This window comes from Coffea eugenioides, chromosome 8 (assembly GCF_003713205.1).
Source record: "Coffea eugenioides isolate CCC68of chromosome 8, Ceug_1.0, whole genome shotgun sequence".
NCBI classification, from domain to species: Eukaryota; Viridiplantae; Streptophyta; class Magnoliopsida; order Gentianales; family Rubiaceae; genus Coffea; species Coffea eugenioides.
The window spans coordinates 399643-411369 of record NC_040042.1 but is presented as its reverse complement, the minus strand read 5'-3'; positions in this window follow the sequence as shown (position 1 = coordinate 411369).

The window sequence follows — 11727 nt, the reverse complement described above, 5'->3', positions numbered from 1 at the left end:
AAGTTGAGTTTGTCGTTCCTAGTATAATTGACTAAAAAAGAAAAGAAAAGAAAAGAAAAGTTGCTAAGTTTTAGAACTTGCTCAACCATCAATAAGGAACCAGTTATAATTAAGATGAGATAACATAATACTCTTTGTGTAGTTGGGATTTCTTTCTTCATTTTAGTAACTTGTATGTCGCATTTGCGTCCTTTTTTTCCCCTTGCACGATGGCAAGTGAGAATATGAAACTAAATGGGTTCAAATATTAATTAAATGGGTCATGTTTGATAATCTAGTTCAACACTTGAACTTAATATGTTCAGATCTTAACATATTCAAACGCATTTGATAACCAAAACTAGAATATCTGAATTCATTAAGTAACACTGAAATTTCTAAATAAATTTTGCTCCAAAAATAAATTATAGGCTATTCATTGGTCATTTAATGTAATATGCACTCAAATATATCAAATTTAGTATTTAACAATTCACTAATTTAATGGATTTAGATTTCAATTTTCATATTTCAATTTTATCAAACGCACCCCTAAAACTTGAAAGAATGATAAAAGAGATACCACAAATTGAACTAAAAGAGGAAGAAATTTAAACAATTGAACAAGTGCCTTCATTGATTATATTTGGGTTAAATACTAAAAAAACCCCTTGTAATTTGTTAAATGTTCAACTTAACCCCTTATAGTTCAAAAATCTACATTTTAGTATCCCGTGATTTTAACTAAATTGAAAATTGAACAACAACTGTCTAAACTAACGATTGTATGTGAAATATGAGTTTGGATACAGATTATTTGAAATAAATAATGTAGCACTTTTTTGTGATATGATGTATATGAAATAAAAAGATAATTAAAAATATAAAAAGATGGGTTGAAAAATGTGTTTATGGTGTAAACGAAAAATTATGTGAAATAATTCACCTATCCAAACACTGCTATAAATAATATGATTAAATATTAAAAAGTCCTTTGTAACTTGCCGATGTTCTAACTTATAGTTTCCCTTCGTTTGAAAACCTTCTTTCCTATTAACCACTGAGCCAAAGCTCAGTGACCCTCAAAAAGGGATTTAAGTTCCTCTTTAAATTATAGGTCAGAGGTTCAAATCTTACATGCAGTGAAAAAAAATTCAAAAGTAGCGTCAGAGCACCCTTTTGATTTAATTGGATTAATATACTTGTTAGCTCCTTATACAGTCTCTTCAGACTCTCTTTCCCGGTAGAATATGATAATGCTGGTAAAAAAGTATACTTATGTCTACTCACATATGTGCCTAGGGATGGCAACGGGGCGGGGTTGGGGCGGGGGACCCCTCCCCCATCCCCCACCCTGCTGCCTACAAACTCTCCCTGCCCCCGCCCCGCCCCATCCCCCGTCCCCCGCTCCCCCCGCCCCCCCCGCTTCCCCTGCGAGTGCCCCCGCGGGACTAATAAAAAATTGTTATATAAATTTATTATGGTTAAATTTTAGCAAATAATCAAGTACTAAAATATCAACACTTCATCAAATTATTATTCATTGTAATTTTACAATTGAAACTTATAAAAATTATTTGAATACAATCCAACATGATGAAATAAATATAACTAAAGTAGTCAAGTTTTCACTTTTGGCACAAATACAATCACTAATTCATTATTGTGCTTGTGCTTTTTTTAAGAAAAAAATGTTATTGTATTAAGTGTAATTAGGGATTTAGTATAAATATATTAGTAAATTTAGTATAACCAATTAATAATTTGTATTAGTACACATATATAATTATTAGTATAATTAATAATATCAATTATATTATATATACTAATAGACATTATAGAATACATATAACTAATAATATCATTATCATAAGTTTGTAACTAATTCAATTATATATTATATATATAATTATATATTATATATTTATTTTTTTAAAGCGGGTGGCGGGGCGGGGTACACTCCCCCACCCCCGCCCCATTTTTAAGCGCGGGGGGGGGGGGGGGAATTCCCCCCATCCCCGTCCCACCCACCCCCCCATACATTAGCTCCTGCGGGGCGGGTGACCCCCCGTTGCCATCCCAATTTGGGAGAACTTGGGTCAGAAATCAGAATGTAAGGAAAAGTTGGGAAATGAAAAGAGATCTGTAAATGAGGATACAGATCATTGCGGGAAATAAATTAAAGAGAATCAAATATAAATCGAAAGTGATTGCCTTTTGAATACAGAAATCAAGGGAATTAATGTGTTAATGAGAATCTTCTTTTAACATTTAAAACAACTCAATCTGGGACATTTCAAATAGAAATGATATGAAATCACAATAAGTGGAATTTTTGGATGTCAATCAAAGGTACATTAATAACTCTCCATCTTTTAAATGATTTTTTTGACAATTGTATCTGATTTGCTATACAAATGCACGCAATCACATTAATTCCACTATCTGTATTTAGTCACTTTACCATACAAAGAAAAAAAGGACAACACCAAATCGATCACCTAGTGCATCTCTTAACGAGTGCTTCTGTTAAGAAAAAATAATATCGGGTTTATTTTTCTTTAAAAAGAAAAATAATTGGGATATGCAGCTGGATGCAATGTATCAAATGCACCGCTGATAGAATAAAATCTCTAATTTAAGGAAATATAATCGGGTTTATATGCATGGAGAGATTCTTTGTTTGTTCTTTAGCAAAAATCTTTGGCGTCTTAATTGTTTCGTTGATAACCAGACAGACACCTTTAAACCTGGTCGATTGTGAATAGACCATCTCATATATATGGATTCCCCTTCGCACGCATATTAATTCTTACCCTCCAATGCTTGTTTTTCCATATATATCTAAAAGTCTTGCATATATAAATTCCCAAGTTCTCTTATGCATATGCAGATAAAAGTAGCACACATTAAGATTCAGAATCACTGAAACAAGAGAAGAAAAAAGAAGATGGCAGCCATTTTCAAGATCCTTTGCTTGGCTCTCTTTCTTGGTCTATTGAGCGCAGGTATAGTTTCTAAATGCATCACTATATCAACTGTAGCAGATTTCGAAAAGAATCGTAGAAACTGTGCATATACATATACGCGTGTGCACGTTGTGTCTTGGCAGGTGCACGTTTAATTTTGGGGAAAAAAAGAAAGAAATTAGAGATGTGTATTGATAAATTTTCTTTAAAATCTATACTTGAAAACATTTTCTTTTTTTTTTCAAGTGGGAGATAAAATAGTAGTGTTATCAACTTCAAAACTTTTGGCTGGTCCGTTTTTGACATACAATGCATGTATTTGGCTTACTACATATATACTACATGTTTTTTGATGCATGCATTTCATCATTAGTTTAATAAATAACATATGTTATGTTGTTAATTGGTAGTAGTAATTTATTTTAACTTGCAGGCACTGCAAATGCTCAGGGATGCTCTCTATCAAGTCTGATCATATTGCAGGCTCCAACAGGGGCAAAGGTACAATCCAAGCCGGAGTTCAAACTCACCATCTTTAACAGTTGCGCTTGCACTCAGACCCAAGTCAAGCTGTCCTGCTCCGGCTTTCAAAGCGTTGAAAAGATTAATCCCGCCGTCCTCTCTCAAAGCGGTGGCGGCTCTTGCCTCGTTAACGGTGGCCAGCCGATCTATTACGGCGTTACACACGGCAATTTCAGTTTCAATTATGCAGCCGATAATCAATACCCCTTTAAACCCATTAGCAGTCAATTATCCTGCTCCTAGATTGTTCTTGAAGTGGAATCCATGACTGAATCGTGCCTGGTTAATTCTAGTTTTCATTTTAATGTTACCTGGTGAGACATGATCGGGATGCAAATTAAATAAGATGAGTTTTTGGGATTTATATAAAGTTGTTGTTATACATATGAATGGCTTATATATTACGTAATCTGTTACTTGTTTAACAAACAAGTAACAGAAAATGAATACTTAAATATCTAAGGTCTCTTTTTTCCTTCAAATTCTTTTCCTTTTTTTTTTTTTCTCTTGGAAAATGGGAACTACTGATATGATGGATATACTACGGCCGCAGAAAATCAGATGGATGACCAGCTTAATTGACACACTACTGCGTATCTAACCTTTTGGAGTATTAGTTATTCGGACAATCAGAGAGTACGTAACAGAGAAGAAAAATGCTTACCTAAATTGCTTGGAAAATTGGACTTCCTTGGAATTATTTGTGAAACAAAAAATTACGAGGAGAAACGAGTATAAGGAAAGGTAATTATAAAATGCAAAGTTTTCGAGCTCCAAGTAATCGTCAACTGGGGTATACTGTGGTAACTCCAGAGTTGCAAGCACTTGCAAAGTCATTCAAGAAATTAAATGTCAGTTACTCCATGATGCAATACCGATTGTCAAGTCTCAATTTTTGAGAGCTAATATGGATGCATGAGTTTTTGTGTACGTGTGATATGTTTGTTTAATCTTCAGATTTGCTCTGCAATTGCAATTGAAGAAGAGAATTGATGGTGTTGTTTGTTTCCTTCTCATTAAGATATGCGCACGCACTTATTGCAGTTTCCCTTCAGACTCAGATGATGATGTCTTTAAATACACTCTTCCTTTTAATTCACTGTGTATTATTTGGATTTCAGCAAATTTAAATACAGGAGTTGAATATTGATTGTCTTGCCCAAACATTGACATTTTCCTTCTTGCATGTGATGAATGTAACTCCCACTGAAAAGAATTGCATTGCTAGAGGTAGTATAGATATTAAATCTGTGTACCGTGTTATATATTGTCGAGTGATTTGTATGAAAAACAGTAGATCATGTTCTTGAATCCAAACTCAGCTCAATAAGACTCGTGAATGTGAGTAAGTTCTTGAATTATTATGAAAAAAAGAAAGAGTTTCTATGAGCAAGGCTATTGGTGGAGACGTTTCTAAAATGAGGTTGTTCGCATTTGTCAAATACGAATTTACTTAAGCTCGCATTAGACAAATGCGAGCTAGGATACTTTTTTTTCAAGAAAAAAAAAAAAAAAGCATCTCACATTTCTCAAATGCAAGGTACTTAATCTCTTTCAGCTAAACCAAAAAACAAGTTCCGTTCTTTACATCCTACTTTCGGCATTCAAATCCGTGAGAAGAGGGGCAGAAATTGGAGGGAGACTCTGCACATCCAGTTCACTCTCTCTTCTCTTTTGCTCAGCTAGATGCCAGTCCAAGCTTCCAAGAGGAGCAAGACGAAATCCCTCACACTCTCTCTTTCTCATCGGTTGTTGTCCGCCATTGTTGAGCTTCCACCAGATTTCTGAGCTTCCACCAGATAGGAACCCATTTCTGCCAGACGCCAGCCAGCCGCGCCCCCATTTGCCACTTTTACTACCTCAGCAGTCATCCCCAACCAATTTTGTGACCAATTTGCTCTTGAATCGACATTTTGAGACGAAAACTACCGATCGGTTTCACTGACTGTAAATCTTGTACATCAATGCACATGATTCAATCACTGTAATTTTCTTTTCTTCCTGGGAAAAACATTTGCTGCTTCAGAGTATTGCAATGTGGTCACTGGTCACTTTCATACTACTGTGATATTACAAACAGCTGTATAACGTGGGAATTGGGATGATGCTAAAGAACCCCTAAATGTCAAGCACAAATCTTACTTCTCACTGGGGCTAATCCTTCTTCTTGTCATTCTCTGAAAATATGCATATTCTCGTATTCTTGGAAAGGAGATGCCTGGATATGATGTACCTTAACACTTGACTCCTTTTCCTCAAAAAACACCTCAAATGCCAGAAAAATATTCTTGAATATATGTCAACAGGCAATCTTGTGAGGTGTTTTCAAGAAATGGTAAGTAATCACGGTTGATTTTCACACTTTTTCAGTTGCATCCCTAACTCTGCATAGTAGAAAAATTTAATTGCCAACAAGTTAACAACATTGCTGTTGAGTTATACTTACTACAGATAAAAAAAGGAAAAGATGGTTATCGCTAGCATGCAGGTTGCTGTTTAGCTATGCATAAGAACTTGTACCAGCATTGAAATGGAATAATCCAGAAGAAGAAAAAGGAGAACAGGAGGAGGAGGAAGCATTTAATGCATGATCACATACAGAAATGCACCTAAATATGTTGTAATATTGGCCATGCCAGTTGCAAACTGGCAAAGTAGAGTTGAGCTAAGCAAACTACTGTTTTTTCAACTCCCCAAAAAAATTTAAACAAAAAAAATCATTTGTGTTCATGCCTTCAAGGGCTCGAATGTTGAAGTCAAACGTTGGATTATCAAACATTATCCTAATTTGGGTTACATATTAATTAACATATATGCAGCCGAGTTTGGCCCTTGTCTTTATGTAAGAATTCAAGCAAGCATGCATATTACATCTTGAAATAAACTGCAAGTAGGATATGCTAACAATTAGGATGTATTTTTTTTTTTTTCAGTTCCATAGATATGCTAATAGCTCACTCCATCAGCCACATACTTGAGATTTCGTAATAGTTCTTACCACAACTTCACTAGAAGTGAAAGAGTGCATACAGTTTTCGAAAATGCTAAGGCTATCCTCCCTGAAATTGGTTGTTGATCTATGGTGCGGAAAAGGCGAACGTTTAATTGCTAGCAAGCTACAATTGCTAGGCAGATAAAAATGATGGTTATCGGCAATTCAGATAGTTAGATTGCTGTTCAACCATGTACAAGAACTTGTATACTGTATTGAAAAAGACATAATCCGGATAAAAGGGGCAAGAAAAAAAGAAGTAACTAATGCATGACAACATAATAATCTACTACACAGAAGTCCATGCACCTGGCTAAATATGTTGTGATATTGGCCATGCCAGTTGCAGACTGGCTAGTAGATCGAGGTCAATATAAGAACCATTTACCACACGGCCTGGGACCTAACGAGGCAACCCTAGTACCAGCCGAGCCGACCCCGGGGCGCATGTAGGGTATGGTATGGTAAATGATTAGAGAATGTGTAGTTATTGATTTGGGTTCAATCAATCAGTCAATGAAATCAGGCACCTGCTACGCATTTGAGTTCCTAACCAAATTTCTTACCAAGGAAGGCACTGTGTGGGTATTACCATTATCCATTTGTCCAGGCTGCAGGTTCCTTCCCCACGGTGGATGGTTCCATTATTATACTACTACTCATTCCCAACAACTTTTTTTTATTGATTCGTATCCATATGATAAGAATGCTTAATTTGACTAACATCAACATCCAACATCCTTATTTTCAATGTCCCTAATGCGCAACAAAATAAGATGACATAAAGATAATTTTCATAACTATAGCAGAATCCTAGGATTGACTAAAGAAAAAGAATGGGCAGGTGATTCATCTATTGCTACAGCTACAAATGGGTAGCTTTGGATTTTGGGCTTGTTAAGACGGAGCTGGGTGTTGTAAAGGCAGTTTAAAAAAAAAATAAGGTGGGCCAACAACACCCAGTGTTGTGATGGCAAGAATATCCAGTCCAAAATATAGCATATAGGGAAAAGTTGGGAAAGGAAAAGAGATCTTTAAATGATGATATAAATCATTCCGGGAAATAAATTAATGAGAATCAAATATAAACCAAAAGTGATTGCCTTTTAAATACAGAAATCAAGGGAATTAATGTGTTAATGAGAATCTTCTTTTAACATTAAAAACAGCTCAATCTGGTACATTTTAAATAGAAATGATATGAAATCACAATAAGTGGAATTTTGGAATGTCAATCAAAGGTACATTTATAACACTTCATCTTTTAAAGGATTTTTTTGACAATTGTATCTGATTTGCTATATAAATGCACGCAATCACATTAATTCCACTATATGTATTTAGTCACTTTATGATACAAAGAAAAGAAGGAAAACACCAAATCGATCACCTAGTGCCTTCCTTAACGAGTGCTTTCGTTAAGAAAAAATAATATCAGGTTTATTTTTCTTTAGAAAGAAAAATAATTGGGAAATGCAGCTGGATGCACTGTGTCAAATGCACCGCTGATTTAATAAAATCTCTAATTTAATGAAATATAATCAGGTTTATATGCATGGAGAGATTCTTTGTTTGTTTTTTAGCAAAAATCTTCGGCGTCTTAATTGTTTCATTGATAACTAGACAGACATCTTTGAAGCTGGTTGACTGAGAATAGATCATCCCATATATATATATGGATTCCCCTTCGCATGCATATTAATTCTTACCCTCCAATGCTCGTTTTTCCATATATATCTGAAAGTCTTGCATATATAAATTCCCAAGTTCTCTTATGCATATGTAGATAAAAGTAGCACTTAAAGATTCAGAATCATTGAAAAGAGAGAAGAACAAAGAAGATGGCAGCCATTTTCAAGATCCTTTGCTTGTCTCTCTTTCTTGGTCTATTGAGCGCAGGTATAGTTTCTAAATGCATCACTATATCCACTGCAGCAAATTTCGAAAAGAATCGTAGAAAATGTATATATACATATACATATACATATACGCATGTGCACACTGTGTTTTTGGAAAAAAAAAAATGAAATTAGAGATGTGTATTGATAAATTTTCTTTAAAATCTATACTTCAAAACATCTTTTTTTTTTTAAGTGGGAGATATATAGTAGTGTTATCAACTTCAAAACTTTTGGCTGGCCTGCTTTTGACATACAATGCATGTATTTGGCTAACTATATACATACATATATATATATACATATATACACTACATGTTTTTTGATGCATGCATTTCATCAGTAGTTATATGTATGTGTATAATGTGTTTTTTTTGGAATTAATAAATAATATATGTTATGTTGTTAATTGGTAGTAGTAATTTATTTTAACTTGCAGGCACTGCAAATGCTCAGGGATGCTCTCTATCAAGTCTAATCATATTGCAGGCTCCAACAGGGGCAAAGGTACAATCCAAACCGGAGTTTAAACTCACCATCTTTAACAGTTGCGCTTGCACTCAAACCCAAGTCAAACTGTCCTGCTCTGGCTTTCAGAGCGTTGAAAAGATTAATCCCGACGTCCTCTCCCAAAACAGCGGCGGCTCTTGCCTCGTTAACGGTGGCCAGCCAATCTATTATGGCGTTACACACGGCAATTTCAGTTTCAATTATGCAGCCGATAATCAATACCCCTTTAAACCCATTAGCAGTCAATTATCCTGCTCTTAGATTGTTCTTGAAGTGGAATCCATGACTGAATCGTGCCTGGTTAATTCTAGTTTTCATTTTAATGTTACCTGGTGAGACATGATCAGCATGCAAATTAAATAAGATGAGTTTTTGGGATTTATATAAAGTTGTTGTTTAGCTAATTAAATAAGTGAGACTAATTTTGTTGTTTATACATGAATGGCTTAGCTTCGACTGTGAGAGCAAGAAGCCCAAAACAAGACTCACGGGTACTGCATTTCTGAAAGTACTATTTAAATTGCAGTTTATGGACGATGATACTAAATCAGATATACACACTCTATATATAAATGCATAGACGTCCTTCTTATTTCAACCTAACTGCACATTTAACTGAACTTTTTATTAGCACAAGTTTCAAATATGATTGTGGATAAATTTTAGAATGATTGTGCACCTACGAGTATAAGAAACGAATCCCTGCACCCATATCTGAATTTGAACACATATCCCTAGATCCCATCATTTTCAAATACTAGGATCAGATACTTCGACATAGATGCAATACGTGCACCTATAATGGACTCTCGCACCCCCCAGGTCCATGTAACATAGGCCGGAATTCATCTCATACAGTAGATCATATTCTTAAATCCAAACTCAGCTCAATAAGACTCGGGAATGTGTTGCTCATTCTTGACTCACGACAAGATTTTGAGTTATGAGCCCTGTTGAACGGAAAACTGTATACTGTTAAAACCAACAATTGGAAAAAGGAAAAGAAAGACGATGAAAGTGAAGTTGGGGAACCGGACAAGGGAGTTCGTACTGAGCAAGTTATGTTGTGTCATAGGGGATGACTCAACCTTCTACAGTTAAACATTAGATCCTCAGATGGCCAATGGTATTTTATCAAACCGAAGAAGGTTGGTCATGCATATTGTCACAAGTGAAGAATCAAAGTTCAAATCAGGAATCGAGTATTTGTTGCTGGTTGACAACTAAAGAAATTTTCTGCCGCCAATTTTAAAATCTTTGACAAGTCAGGTTAGTCCTTAGTTTCTCTTTTCAGAATCTCAATATAAGCATCAGGACAAATTGGATTCAACAAAAATAGAACAGAAATGAGATATATCTGTGTTAAGAGTCCAAATAGATTCCAATTCAAATAGATTCCAAGTCACTCACCTACGCTAATTAGAGTCGAACAAAATTTTGGAATCCAATAAGATGTCCCATATACTTTGTTCAACTTGTCACCGACACGAATACTCAAATCAAACGCTTAAGCAAACCTCATTGCATATGAGTTCAATACTTCTTACTAAGCCCACTATGTTCTGGTTACTCTTTGCCTTAAACCTTGTAAAATAAATTTCCTAAATGGACCTTGGTACAATATGCTTTCTCGTAATCTCTGGAATTTCTCCATTGCCAGTACTCAAACTTGTAACAAACCCACATATATATCCCAAGTAACTTAGAATCCCTAAAGATGCAATACTTAGCTGCTCATGTCACCATCCTGAAGTGTAATGTCCTTGTATATGAGTCCCCCAATCACGTGCAAAGGATCCAAGCTCTGCACGATACTAGCAAACTTCTAACTAAACATAGTATGTTCTATTTGATCATTGCCGTAATCCTTGAAAAATGGTAAGAAAACTCTGCACACCGCTAGCAAACTTCTAACCAAACTTAGTATGTTCTATTTAATCATTGCTCAAAATGAACATTTTTTCAGAAACCGAAGGTTGAGTTTCTAATTGACATTTTTCCTCCTGTACAGTACTTTTCTGAAATCCATTGACAATATTCCAGATTTTTAACAAGCCCAGATGCATTCCAAGTGACTCGCATGATTAACGAGAGTCCAACAAAATCTCTGAATCCAATGAGATGCGTATATACTTTGTTCAACTGGTGGCCCATTACAATATTCAAATCAAATGCTACAGTACAAAGTCATTAAATGAGAGTCCAATATTTGCACGCAAAGGACAAAGCTCTACACAATTCACCTAACTTCTAAGCCTTGTATGTACTGGTACTCTTTGCTTAAACCTTGTAGAATCACCAAAAGCAACCTCTAATGATGCTTTTTTGTAAATCTCTATAATTTCTAGAAGCTGAGACTGAGATTTGAATACCATCATGCTTCAAGCTTCCAAGGAGATCTGTAAAAGAATTGCAAATTTTTGGTGGGGAAATGGCGAATACGGACAAAGAATGCACTGGGTAAGTTGGAACAAGATCACTGAAACTAAAAGAAATGGTGGACTTGGGTTCAGGGACCTAGAAAACTTTAATGAAGCTCTCCTGGCCAAACAATGTTGGAGGATTTTAATTCAACCAAACCTGCAGATGAGCAAAGTAATCAGAGCCAGGTATTTGAGAGATAGAAACCTTTTTGAAAGCAAGGTGAAGAACAGTGATTGTTGGGTATGGAAAAGTATATCCAGTGCAAGAGAATTGCTAGCCAAAGGAATAATGAAGAGGATTGGAGACGGGAATGCAGTGGATATATGGAATGATAATTGGCTATCTAATACAGAAGAGGGCAATGTTAGAACGGAAAACCTACAGTTTGTAGAGTGAAAACAGTCGATCAACTTTTATCAGGTGGCAAGTGGAA